Source organism: Corythoichthys intestinalis, chromosome 3, assembly GCF_030265065.1.
Source record: "Corythoichthys intestinalis isolate RoL2023-P3 chromosome 3, ASM3026506v1, whole genome shotgun sequence".
In the NCBI taxonomy this organism is placed as follows: Eukaryota; Metazoa; Chordata; class Actinopteri; order Syngnathiformes; family Syngnathidae; genus Corythoichthys; species Corythoichthys intestinalis.
The window spans coordinates 23,025,722-23,040,590 of record NC_080397.1 but is presented as its reverse complement, the minus strand read 5'-3'; the positions used below and the strand labels follow the sequence as shown (position 1 = coordinate 23,040,590).

The 14,869-nt window shown below is 40.5% G+C and overlaps 1 protein-coding gene across 3 annotated transcripts in view; it reads right to left on the bottom strand.

The window, feature by feature from the left end:
* sema6a (sema domain, transmembrane domain (TM), and cytoplasmic domain, (semaphorin) 6A) overlaps nucleotides 1-14,431 on the bottom strand; it is a 242,861-nt gene extending 228,430 nt beyond the window's left edge. For 2 of the 3 annotated variants that reach the window (XM_057831645.1, XM_057831646.1), the window contains exon 1: nucleotides 14,053-14,431. The gene's annotated coding sequence lies outside the window, so the exon portion shown is untranslated. The remainder of the gene's footprint in view (nucleotides 1-14,052) is intronic. The other variant, XM_057831648.1, reaches the window with a different exon arrangement.
* Between the last annotated feature and the right edge of the window lie 438 nt (nucleotides 14,432-14,869).

Here is a 14,869-nt window from a genome sequence, read left to right as displayed (position 1 = left end):
TTAAATCCCTGAATTCCTTATAGATATGGATGTAAAACAGTCTCTATTCTTGGTTAAAAGCAAAAAAACTGGGCAGTTAGCATTTATTTTATGTAAATACTGCAAATTATGACGCCAATGCCGTAGCGGTTAATTTCTCCCATTGATTTTTTTCACAACATTTTAAAATGCATGCATGGCACAAAAAATATAATAATTACCTTGAATCCTCGAACAAATCACTCCTGAGACAATCCTTCTTGTTTGAATGCGGTACAGCTGTCATACTTTTTCAACCTAAATCCGGCGTTGGATCGCTGCATGAGTTGAATAATTGCGACCGACTTCGACTGACTGAAGCGGAGTGTAGGACAGTCCCCTACTTGAAGGCGTGGTGCAGTGTCTGGCGAATATGACCCGTCAATATCATTATGAAGTCTATGGTCTGGATTAGATCACTAAGAAATATATGTTATTTCTTGTAAATAATTGATTTCTAACTTATCATCTCATTGACTGTCATGGACGGCAATAGAAGCCTAATCCAGTTCAACTTTAAATGGATTGCACTTTTATTGCCGTCATTGGCACTGACATGATCATTCACTTAAGGCCTAAGCCCTCCCAGTTAAATGGAATGAATGTTTATCGTCATTAATGGCAGTGAATGAGTTAAGCGAAGCTGGATACTTAAACTGTCAATAAGCACGTGCTTAACATGCATGCGTGCGGGGGCTAATGTGTGCATGTGTGCTGCTTGCTAATTGGCTCTCGCACGAAGGCTCCCGCCGGAGAGGTTCACAAGCAGGGCAAAATGCGATAAGACGTGGTGATAGCCCAATGGCCAAAACATGAGGACAAGTATATCCCTTGAAGCACCAAATTGATATGATCTGTGTAACAAACAAACATAGCTGGGCTTCTTGAAGTAAAACGGCTTATAGTCATACCGTAAGAGAAGAATAGGAGAATTGATGCATTTGGGATGGGAGGGTTAAAAATGTGGATAGGTGGCAGGCAATAAAAGGACATTCAGCTGATGGATGAATAGACAGGCTGTTAGAAAGTGCCTTATGACAAATTAAAGGTTTTACCTGTAACGCAGTAATCATAATCAGGGATCTCACAGAGTTCAACAAAAAGTCTACAGCCATAAAACGAGTAAGTAACATGTACAGTATATATTCAGCAGATTCTGAATCTAAATAGAGAGTTGGATGGATAGATAGTGTTGCATAAGGCAAGTTTAGGACCCAAATACAGTTACAGTCATCAAGGTGGCTGGAATAGTTGAATGTATGTAGATGGACAACCAGATGATTCAGGATTGATGGATGCATTGTTGGTTGTTATGAAATTTGATTTGATTCGATGGGTGTTTGAGGATACTTCAGATTAGGAGTGGGAACCTCTTTGTACCTCACGATACGATACAATTTACGATACAAAGCTCACGATAATGATGATCTGACAATATGGCGATACAACGATTATTGGTACATTGGTCAGAAAATCATTCTAGGATATTCTACAAACAACGAATAAACAGAAAAACAAGCTTCTGCTGTGAATTGGAATGAGTTTATCAATAGTAGATGGAATGAACATTCGTTCATTCGTTGTCATCCCTCCCACTTCAAACGGATTGAATGTCTATGGCCATCAGTGGCAGCCAATGCCAGAAAAAGAGGTAATTTTGAGCCATATAAGGTCATTTACCTGTTGATTTTCAGTTAGTTCCTGTTGACTTTGGGGTATTTTATGGGTCACTTCCAGTTTGTTTTGAGTTACAGAACAGGAAGTGACCCTGGAATCACCCAAATGAATAGGCAGTGACTCAAACTCAACTGGAAGTGACCTGTAAATGCCCTGAAAATCAGACAGAATGACTTTGAATGCTCTGGTTTCGAATAAATAAACGTTCCCAGTCTAAATGGATTGAGCGTCGAGCACCGTCAATGCAGCCTTAGAGTTAACTGAGACACTATTATGGTGGATGATTTTGGTAGCAACTTGTTGGTTTCTTTTTATTTTTTTATTCTTTTAGACATTGACACCTTTTTAAAACGATATCTCGATTCTTGGCAGGAGCATATCGATAACCTTTTGGGATGCAAAGTATCACGATATATCACCATTTAGATATTTTGTCACACCCCTATTTCAAATATCTGTAAAGGGATCAGAGACAGATAAATGACTGAGTGATTGATCAACTGAGCAAAATGTAGTTCGATTGGTAGTGTATTGTGAGACAGAAACTATACATTTACAGTACTCCTTGAATTGGAGGGTCCTTCAAGGCTGGCTTTCCTTCTAATCCATCATATGATTTCAGCCTGATCTACAATCAAAACACGCAGCTGAGCATGAAACAGGGGGCCAGGGCCCATCATCTATCTCCCTCATCGTAAACATGGCCAAATAAGCAGCGATTAATGTGCCGAAACACACTGAAGGAACAGCAGAGCCCCATGAAGAGCCCTCCGCACACTGGCAGACAGACTGAAAAAATTCAAGAGGCAAAAAAGCAAAGCAGCAACAGCAGGGTGTATATTTGCAAAGGAGAGCATGAAAAGATGCACACGCCGAAAAAGAAATGGAGGCTTCACTGCTGAGATAAAAATGGAATCCATTTTAGTTCTTGAAGCACACTCATGTACAGCGCGAGCGAGGACCCGTTCGGGGTGTTTGGCTGCCATTGGCGCTTCGATGGCTTCCTCTCTTCCCCCTCCTTTTGCACCGTTCCAATTGTTCTGCCTTCCCCTCACTTATCATTTCCTCCTCTCCTCGCCGGTCACACCTCTTGCCTTGAATTCCTCTTCCTCTCTCAAGGCAGCCAGGCCCCCCAACACTGTCACAGGTCCTGAAACTATGGCAACGGAACGAGAGGGAGCAAGCACTCTCTATGATTAATAGATGAGAGATGATGTGCCAATCGCCCCAGCTTGGGGAGGAGGGACGGATACACTCCAACAACACCGTGCAAACGTGTGTGCGCAGCCACGCGCAACACACACAACGCGGCTGCCGTGAGGCACCTTTAGTGCTTTGTGCTGCTTGGAAGCCTGGGAAATCACAAAACGAACACAAGGCTACACCCTGCCCCGCCAAGGTGACCATTTGATGTATATTTCATGAAGACAGTTACGGCCATTTATTCATCCATTCATTTTCTATATGGCTTATCCGGTTTAGAGTCATTGGGGGCAGTAGCCTATTCCAGGAGACATGGTGAGAGGTGGGATATACACTGACTGGCAGTCAATCAAACCACTGACTAGAACTGAGTCGCCTTGACTTTAAGCTCTCAAAAAAATCATTGTTTTCCGGAAGTGTTGCGAAGTATAGACAAGTTTCCGAGGTACTTCTGCATTTCTGCTCGCGACTTCCGTTTTACACCTGCTCTAACCAAAACAACAGTGGAGCTGGAGTGGGATCATTCATCAAAATCCCTCAAAAAAGACAATTTGGAAATATCCCATCCATCTGCATCCATCAGATGTGGAATAATGCATGTGCCACCACAAAGACCGGGTGTTTATGTAGCCATGTTGCTGCTGTGTTATAGAAGGTATGTTCCTCCTATCCCTGCATTTTGATGGGTCCAGTACTCCAAAAATTATAAAGCTAAAATCTTGCGCATGAAACGACTTGTAGTCTTTGATATTGTTACGATGATTGTAATTAGGGGTGTGACAAAATATCGAAATGGTGATATATCGTGATATTTTGTATCCCAAAAGGTCATCGATATGCACCTGCCAGGAATCAATATATAGTTTTAAAAAGGTGTCAATGTTAAAAAAATAAGGAACCAACAAGTTGCTATCAAAATATTTAACTATAATAGTGTCTCAGTTAACTCTATGGCTCCCCACAGCCCCAAAAAAAATATAACCAGAATTAAGGGGCTTCTGACTCAACAAGACATGGAAAAAACTTATGCATGCATTCATTTTCAGCAGATTGGACTACTGCAACGGTATATTTACAGGTCTTGATAAAAAATCAGTCAGGAAGCTGCAGCTAGTACAGAATGCTGAAGCCAGAGTCCTCACAAATACAAGGAAGCTGGACCACATTACACCGGTTTTGAAATCGCTACACTGGCTTCCAGTGAGTCAAAGGATAGACTATAAAATACTATTGCTCGTCTACAAAACACTTAATGGCCTTGGACCAAAATACATGCTAGACTTGTTAGATTCCTATGAGACATCTAGACCCCTAAGGTCGTCTGGAACCGGTCTTCTGCATGTTCCAAGGACAAGAACCAAGCAGGGTGAAGCAGCATTTAGTTATTATGCTCCTCACCTCTGGGACAAGTTACCCGAACGTCTGAAGTATGCTCAAACTGTTAGCTCCTTTAAATCAGGGCTAAAAATGCTTTTGTTTAGCACTGCATATCCATAACTGTCTATATATTTCAATCTACCTGCTTTCTACTCCTCTTGTGCTTATCTCCGTTGCTGATTTCAATGATTATTATTAGTAGTAGTTTTTGTTTTATTTTTATTTTTGTTTTATTTTTATTTACTTATTTTTATTCTGTGATTAAATGCGATCTTTTGTCTTGGTTTTTACGTTGTGTTGATTTAAATGTGATTTTTATGGTCTTCATGTGATGTAAAGCACTTTGAATTGCCTTGTGTTGAATTGTGCTATATAAATAAATTTGCCTTGCCTATGGCTGCCATTGATGGTGCTCGACGCCCAATCCATTTAGACTGGGAGGGTCGAACGAACGTTCATTAATTCGAAACCAGAGCATTCACAGTCACTCTTTCTGATTTTCAGGCCATTTACAAGTCAATTTCTGTTCATTTTAATGCATTTACAGGTCAGTTCCTGATGCGTTTGAGTCACTGCCTATTCATTTGGGAGATTCCTGGGCCAGTTCCTGTTCCGTAACCCCAAATCAACAGGAAGTGACTCAAAAATGCCCCGAAATCAACAGGAAGTAACTCAAAATACTGTAAATAAAGTAATGATCTGAAATGCCCCAAAATTACCTCGTTGCCTAGCATTGGCAGCCACTGATGGCCATAGACATTCAATCCGTTTGAAGTCACCCTCCCAGTTCAAATGGATTGGATGTCTACTCGTGGTAAACTCATTCAAATTCACAACAGAAGCTTGTTTTCCTGTTTATTAGTCGTTTTGTAGAATATCTTAGGTTGATTTCCTGACCAATGTATCGATAATTTTTGTATCGCCATATCGTGAGATCATCGTTATCGTAAGCTTTGTATCCCAAATCGTATCATATCGTGAGGTACCAAGAGGTTCCCACTGCTAATTGTAATTGTGATGATGTTTAATATTATTTACTACAACTACTGTACTGCTTTGGCTACAACACTTGCTATCTGCTGCTACCCTGTTGCTAATATTATTTGTAGGCTGGCACAATTATGTTCAGTTTGACTAGAATTCAGTGTTTTGCGTCAAAGCTGAGATATCATTAGCTTTGCTAAATCTAGTTATACAATGATAAATAAATGGAAAACAAACACTCATCTACTACGAGTCATACATGTGCTTCTTACTCTAATGCATAAATGCAAGTCTTACAAGTTTTGTTCGTTTGTTTACAGGTGGAAAACGCTGTTAGGCAGGGGAAAACAACTTGATGTGCTTCACAACAACACTTACTGTACGTTGATGGACATACAGTATATCGAGACTAATGTACGTGCATTCTACTTTGATGATGGAAGGCTTGACTTATGCTCCACCTTCTTTAATATTTTTCTAATACCCTAATTTTCGCACTATAAGGCGCACCTGACTATAAGCCGCAGCCCACCAAATTTGGCACGAAAACAGCATTTGTTCATAGATAAGCCGCACTGGACTATAAGACGCAGGTGTCCTCACTGTATCATGGGATATTTATACCAAAAGATATTAACCGGTACAACCTTATTTGACAGCGGCATCATACGACCGACTGTCATAAGACCAAATGAAAAATGATCAACTTTGAACTAACTAGTGCAAAGCTTTATTGCTTCAAGAAGCTTCATTTGGCCATCACTGCTCCCTTGGGGGAGACAGTCAACCTCTGCTGCCACCTGCTGTTGACTGTTGTCATCCAACATGCCTCTTAGCATGCATTGCAGCGCTACAGATGTAAATAACAATCAAAAATCATTCATTCATTTATTCATTTTCCATGCCGCTTTTTCCTTACGAGGGTCGCGGAGGTGCTGGAGCCTATCCCAGTTAACTACGGGCAGTAGGCAGGGGACACCCTGAACTAGTTGCCAGCCAATCGCAAGGCACAAGGAGACATACAACCATTCACGCACACACTCATACCTACGGACAATTTAGAGTGTTCAATCAGCCTACCATGCATGTTTTTGGGATGTGGGAGGAAACCGGAGTTCCCGGAGGAAACCAACGCAGGCACAGGGAGAACATGCAAACTCCACACAGGAAGGCCGAAGCCCGGGATAGAACCCTTGATCTCAGAACTGTGAGGCGGATGTGCTGACCACTCAGCCACCGTGCCGCCACCAAAAATCATGTTCTGTGCTAAATATTTCTTCAGTTATTGTTCCAATTGTTTCATCAATTGCTAGTTACGGTATTTGCTAACACTTTATTTGACAGTGGTGCCATAAGACTGTCATTACACAATCATAATTATGACATGTCTCGGTCCTGAGCATTCATGAATGCTCAAAACAGATGTCATTAAGTGTTATCCGGCAAATGATCTCACTTTTGAATGGATGCAAAAGATCCAAGATGGACAAAAATTGAGTTAGTGACATAATTTGCCAAATGACACTCAATGACATAAGCATTCAGTAATGTCCATGATAGTGTCATGTCATAATTTTGATGATCTTATGACAGTCTTATGACACTGCTGTCAAATAAAGTGTTACCTAAAAAAATCAACAAATAAGCCGCACTGGACTATAAGCCACAGGTATCAAAATGAAAGAAAAAAGTAGCGGCTTATAGTCCGAAAATTACGGTAATTTTAAATTGTTAAAGTAATACATTATTTTAATTTAAATTGTGATTTTTTTTACCTGTTTTGCACAGCGTTTCAAATAAAACAAGAAATGGAATCATGTTGTCCCAAAGTTTTATTGCAATAAAAATGAATACCATGCTATTTGTGTTTATATGTACATGTGTGATGAGCTCATAATACCATAACTATAATCTAACCAGATGAATAATACCTTGTATTATATCCTTGTAACAACAAAATCTGTGTCAGCCCTTCTGCATTGGGCAACTTTAATATTATTTGTAATTTTGCCCCATTTTGGTCAACCAAGAGGCCTGCGTATCAATCTACACCTCATGTTAACACGGACTGCATAGATTGTTAGAATTCTGTCCACGAACAATCAACGAAGTGATAAGAACAAACGCACAACACAGAAAGTCTCGGAGCTCCATCTACGTCGTGCTGAATCCATTTTTGGAGATTCCGTGGGTTCCCCTTGTTTGATTTTGCAGTTTTATCTTTGTCTACACACTGCTTAGTTCAACCGCACTTCATGTTGTTCTGTCTAAACCGGAAGTCCGTAGCAGAAAATGTCAAAATGGCGCTGTCCATGTTTCGCTCAGGAAACTTGTCTATAAAACATATGTATTTTTGTTTCGTTTGGCAATGCCATTATATTTCTGCATTACTTTTAAGCCCTTTAAAATGGTAAATGGACTGTACTTATATAGCGCATTTATCTGCATGGTTACCATGCCCAAAGCGCTTTAAATTAGCACACATTTACCCATTCACACACACATTCACACCCCAATGGGGCTGCTGCCATGCAAGGCGCTGTCAACCCATTGGAGGCAAATCTGGGTTCAGTGCCTTGCCCAAGGGCACTTTGACAGTGGGCAGTCGTAGCCGGGAATCGAAACACTGACCCTTCAGTCCAAGGACAACTCTAGTTACCAACTGCGCCACGGCCACCCTTTAAAAGATTAATTTAATAAAATTTTAAATTAAAAATCCAATCTTTTTCACCCGATTCCAATCACATGATCGGATCGGGGACATACCTAGTTCTGACATTAGAAAGGAAGTTGACCTGTATGCCAAAGTTACTATGTGGTCAACGTATAAACTGTTATTTTTTAAGAGCAGATGTGGTTCATATCTCACTATTAATGGCAGGCAATGAGTTTTAATTTCTCAACAAGTTAACGTCTAAAAAATTATCAAAATTCAAGGCTTCGTTGGTTAGTGCATGACAGCACAGTAAGTAACACAGCATTAACCTAAGCAAAATATTTGCAGTTTCATTTTCAGAAAACTTTGAAGCACATACCATGTGTCAAAGTATCTGTTTGATGGCACATGTTGTAATTCGCAATATTCAACCCGTAGCGTATCACCGATAGTGCTACAGTCCCAGTGGTACGATCAACTTTTTGATGGCTTTGTCTGTGTTGTAATAGAACAACCGTTCCCAAATGTGCGCCTTCTATCCCAGGCAAAAGGACACTCAGTTTAAAGCAAAGTACATTTAGCAGTAATTTGACACTGAGAGTTTTAAATGTAAATTGCCGCTTTATTCTTAGTCTAGATAGAGAAAAGGCTTAACTTATTGTTAAATCACACTTGGGAAAAACTCAATGTAAATCTGTGTTTACCATACCAGGCCTCACTTAGGAACTCCCTATAGTAGACTGTACAAAAAACAAAAGCTGCCTTTGAAAGATTATAGTGGATCACAAATGGGAGGGGATTCAAGGCCTTATGTGGTCATTGTTTAAGGCTACTGTTGTCTCACAAAACAGTACAAAGTTACATTCATTGGCAAGTGTACAGTGCTGCGACAGAATGATGCAATGCTATTTACGTAGCTGGAGCAGGGATAACCCTTCAGCTTAGACAATTACAGCTGTGTTCCATACCGTACCAAGATCAGCTCTTTGATAACGTACAGTGTAGCATGACTAAAACAAGTGGTTTGTACAGCGGCACGTGCAACTATTTTCGCAATTAAAACATTTTTCAGACTCTGATCAAAAGAATTGTGGGGGTTTTTTGTTTAGTCTGTCTGTGCGGCGCAATGGTTAGGGACCACTGCTCTAATGTATAGTACAAGACTTCAAGGCCACTCATTCATTCATCTACTGTCAAGTGATCACACAAAGCCCTGCTGCTACTGCTTTTGGATTATCTCTACTAATGCATCCCCCTGGTCGCTCCATTTGACTAATGACAGGCAACTCAACTCAGTTGTGAAAAAAAAAAACATTTCCACATGTTCTGGGGACTATGGCAAGCATTAAAAAACAACAACAATGACAATTCGGTGATGTTTTAAGCTGATTGTAAATGTTCCAGGATGTTTCATGCTTTTTCAGTAGGAGCCCATTTGGCCAAGTTGGCCCCATAAAACGTCTCTCCAAGTCAATGGGCTGTCATTCTAATTCACTTTGTTTAAAAACAACAAAGCCTCACCAAAGATCATCAGACTAAACACCATGCCAATTCTGTCATTAACTTGCAGAGCGAGTGTTTTGCCCAGTTCTCCATGCTTCTGGCATTTTTGGCATCCACAACTCATTCAATCACTTATGCTAATGCAACAAGGATGCCTATTGTTTTTCGACGTAGAATTGTATTCATTAAAGCTGCTTGAATCACACAATGAAGCTTGGAAAGTAGAACATCATGTGTGCATGTGTGTGTTTTTGTGGAACGCAGATAACATTTCACAGCAAGTGATTAGCAACTGATTACAATGTTAGTGAGCCATGCGGTGAATAGAGCCAATGTATAGCGGGATCTATTCTTTTCCAGCAATCTCACAGTAGCTGTGTTTAGTGAATAGCATGTTTGTATCAGGGGACCAACAAAATCAAAAACATCACACAAAGAAAACAAAAATCTAGGGATAGCACTAACAGGTGTAATTTGCTGTCGCTTCAATCACAGTACACTCTTGGTGACTTGGGCTAAAATCACTAAATGTGCCATACAACATTTTGGATTTCAAAACATTAAAAGCATCTTTTATGATGCCAGCATGTCTTTCTAAGAAAGACATTTGTAAAAACCCACTCTCATTTTATGATTATGCCTTATTCCAAGTCCCGCTATTAAGGCAGTTTTGCCATTCACCGCTCAGCCGGCGTAAATGTTGCTGCAATTTACAGAGATGGATTATAGAAAATGGGTTAAAGTAAGAGTGAGGACAAACAGGAGATTTTACCTGCGTCAATTATGAAGATTCATTCATTATTCAGGCACTGTTGCTACTTTTTCACTGCGCAATGCACCAACCCAACTGGAGAATTAAGAGTGTAGCAACAAGATAAGTTTACATCAAGTCTTGAAACAACAATGACCAAACTACACGACCGATAAGTGACCAGCAGTTACGCATACATTCCATACTCAGCGTGTATGGAACCAGAAGTAGTGTCTGGCTGTACAGTGTGAAAAATGGGCATTAGATTGTCACCCTTAGGGCTATACCATTTACCACTGTACCAAGCTTTGAACTGAAACACAAGTGCAATGCTTGTGGTCAAAAAACATCAGGGGTTGTCTGGCTACCCATAGCAAAGCAAAATTGAAGATGAGATCTTGTTCATGTCTCATTTACATCTCTGAGAAATGAATCAGCAATAATCGAGACCAAAATGGTTTTCTCAGTTTTCTCAAATTTGTCTCATGAGAAGTAAGTCTCATGGTGAGCATTACATGAGAAGGTCTTGAGAATAGTTCTACTGGCACGATTTTTCAATGAAGTCTCACAGTTGTCTCCTTTCAATATCTCACCAAGAGACAACTATGAGTACTTGTGTCGATCTCATATGCATCTCAATTTTATCTCCTTACTTCGAGTCACGATCTCAGTAAAAGATATGGATGAGCAAAGATTTTATTTCTTCAACTTGCCTCAAAGTTGCCTCTTATACTGATCTCGCGGAGCAACCTTATATTGTGCCAGTCACAAATATTTCTCAATTTGATCTCCTTCCAGTCTGCAATTGCTCATTTTGGGTTTTCAAGATTCTTCATTGTAAGAAAGAGTAGTGTCTGCTCTGGCATGTCCAATCACATCTTAAATAATCTCATGCCAAAATCTGAGAAAATATTATAATTGGTCAAATATTGGTTCATTTGGTTCATCTTGTTCAATGTAAAAATTAGAGATGCGACCAAAAATACGGCACTGAAAACTATCTGCCGCTACAAATGCATTATCGGTTTTTGGTTTCGAAGACAGAAAGTTTACCACAAAATAGTGTGAAGAACCTTAGTCCTCTTTTTGATGACGTAATCAAAACAGGCAACACGCTGGCTGACGATTTCTCACTGAAACTACTGGATCACAGGCAACATGTCTGCGATTTGGAAGTTTGTTTGTTTTTTTATATCAAAGAAATAAATAAATTATTGAATGAACCAAAATATAATACATTTTCTTCATTGCTGCTACACACGGTTTCTGAAGTTGCTTTCCATTGATGTGTGCGTCACATCTGACACGTTTCTGAGCCTGTGCGTGGCTCAGTAGTAGAGAAGTTGTTCCCCAACCCAGAGGTTGTGAGTTCAATTCTCTGTCCTGACGAATTCATCTAAGTATCCTTGAGCAAGACACTGAATCCCATGTTGTTGTGTCACCAGCAGGTAGATGAAGATGTAGTGTCAAATTGCTTTGAGTGCCCAAAAGGTGCTGTATAACTCCATTTTTAATTAAGAGAGTTTCTCTTCTCAAATATTGCTCAAATCTGGTTTTCTCAAATCAGTCTCCTTTGTCTCTATGTCTTTGCTCAATTTGACTCATCACTTAGCACAAATTCAGAAATAAATAAGCAGAGAATGAGCTAAATTTGAGATGATCAAATTCGTCTCACAAGATGAGATTAAGCAACGGATGGGTAGCAAATTTTTGGTATGGGTAGTTACCAGTCAGAACAGGGGTCACAATGATTGCCTGAAAATTAATGCAGCCTTCTTTGCAACCCAATCCCCCACCCATTTAGGGTCCCTGTAAAGCTTTGCTCGAGCAAAGAGAAATTGCGGTTAGTATGTATGCCTCACAGCTGCACGCCAAGTTCAAATCACAGTTGCTGTGTGGAGTTGGCGTATACTCTCCGTTCCAAAGGCTCTAAATTGTCCATAAATGTGAACATGATTGTGAATAGTTGAGAATTCATCTCCTGTATATGAACTCAGCACGTAGCTAGCGACCAATCCAGGGTGTACCCCACCTTCAGCTCACCTATGAAAAGCACTATATAAAATGGGTGGATGAATAATTGAGATACAACGTCAATCCAACCAGTACAAAGGGTTTGATGCCGTCCGATTGTATCGAGCAAGCCCACACACCGAGGAGCCGCATTAATAAAACATAGCTTCTATGAAATACGCATAAACACAACTACTATTGAATGCCTTGGAACTGACTTTCATTGAATGAGCAGTGACAGTTAACAACAGCTTGACTGGCCTCATTGTTTAGAGAAGGAGGCCAATTCATTTGAAAAGGAGCAAAGCCATTTATCAATTATTCAAAGCCACTGTATTCAGGCAGCGTCTTTCTTCGGGAGCACATTTAAATACCAACTCTCTCTCCTGTTGGTCCCCTTCTATTCCTCTCTCTCTAACACACACATGCACACTGTGACAAATACACATCAGTCACACACAATTGCTATTGTTAGGGGATCGGCGGATCAAATGCTCCACAGAGCAATGCTCCAACATACAGCTCTACAGGGCTGGAGTCCAAGGAAGTCTTACTGTAATGCATCTATCCGCAATCCAACATGTCAGCATATGAATTGTTACAAGGCGGATAAGCACTGGTTTGGGCTTTTTTGGAGCCTCGGGAAGGCGGAGTGGCCAGATTCACAGCCTTTTTCTAAAATGCCTCCAGGACATTTGTGTGCCTTCTGGGCAATGCTAAGAAAAACGATTTTTAATTTGCAATTTCACAATGGAGAGCTTTGTCTTGTTTAAATCCAACAAGAACGGGGTAACATGGGTAAAAACAAAACAGCATAAGACCGCAATATCCAGCATTGTTAACCTTTAAGGTTGACCCCCCACTAATAAATATATGAATAAAATCATGCCAGCTCCATATGTTGACCATCACTATGAGGGCGCAAGCAGAAAATCACTGGGAGGGGCTGGGTGTTGCCATTCCACTCTTGTGCGTGTGGCTACTAAGGCCTCTCTCTATCGCTCTCATCTCCATGCTTGTTTGAAAAAGCAATATGAAAACATTAACTTTTGAAAAGAGGACATTTGGTTAGAAATGACAACAAAGATATATTTGGACTAGTGCAATAGTGACCACTAATGGTTTCCCAGCACCATGCAGTCCCTGAACACACCCCAGCCTGCTTCCACACTTGAACCTAATAAGAACAATACATGATCAATAGGTTCTGATCACATTACTATAATTTAAGTAATAATAATATGTAGTATTTTACACCTACACTTCAAGTATGCACTCCTTCTGCGTATCACTGCCGTTATATTGAATTGCATTTTCACAAATAAAAAAGCATGATTTATTGTATTTTTTGACTTTTTTATTTTTTAATCAAGGTTTCTTGGGATTTATGACGATCTTAAAATACAAATAAACAATACGCTGTTTATGGAAGCGCATGTATCAGTTTCCTATATTACAATCTTTTTAGATTATTAAGACTGTTACTGTTTCGTGGGTTTTTATAAAGGGCCAAAATGATAACTGCAACAGTGTCGTGCCCGCAAAGAGACACTTCATTCGATATGGACACACATCATAAAAGGGATTACGCACGTGAATGTGTTTTCAAATAAATGTACCGGAAGGATGAATAACATCTGTCTAGAAATCGGCTTTTTAAACTTTAAAAAAAAAATCGCTTCATAAAAAGCTTAAAATAAGTTAGAAATAAAGTAGAAAGTGAGACTCGCTGCCCGGTGCACTTGACGCCCAGCTACACAGAAACCAAGTCTCCTCCCTAGGGCATCGAAAAGAGCGTTTCAAACAAACAAACACAAAAAAAAAAGGCAACACACGCGTTGGAAGTTCAACAAAAATAAGAAATTCTTACCTTCAGCTCATGAATTGTCAGCTCTGTAATACGGTCTTGTCTATTAGTAATCCATAAAATGTGGTTCTTAACGCAACGAACAATACGAGCGCTACTTTGCTCTTGCGCGTCTCTTCTTTTTGTGTGTGTGCGTATGAGTGCGCGGCGCTCAAATATCCACGTCGAAATCCACGCTAGAGTACGTGAAAGAAAGGAAAAAACACGCAGGTGTGTTGAAGGCGTTCTAAAAGTGTCCCAGTGGTATAGTAAAGTGGGAGTCCCGGTTGTGGCGACGGTCACGGAGGTGCGCGCATGCAGGCTCGTCCACGACAGCCGCCGACGGTCATCCTATTTGGGGATGAAGCTTCTTAGCAGACTGGAGCTGGAGCGCAGGCGAGCCCAGCTGTCAGCCACCCGCCACACATACACACACACATGCACTGGGAGGAGCTACGTCCCCAGAACGAGGGGCTATTGTGTCAATGGGTGCCAGTTATGGACAAGTGTATTTCTATTTTTACGCACGGAGGAGAAAGCCGGGGTTGCTAATAATAGTTTGGACTCTGGGAAGAAGAGCGAGGTGTGTCTAAAACAAGACTCATTCTGGCTGCAATGAACAAACCTTTGCAAGAGATTTATTGCACTAGAACATTGGTAGTAAACTCCAGGCTTGGGGGACGCTGCTGGCCCCATTCCCAGTGTTGAGGTACACTCAAAAAATGCACATGCAAGGCCCTTCACTCCCGGCCGTTTTACTGGATTTTGCAAGGCCCACAGAAAATTCTGTTCTATTGCTATATAAACATGGAACCCACCAAAAGAAAGATTAGACTCTCTT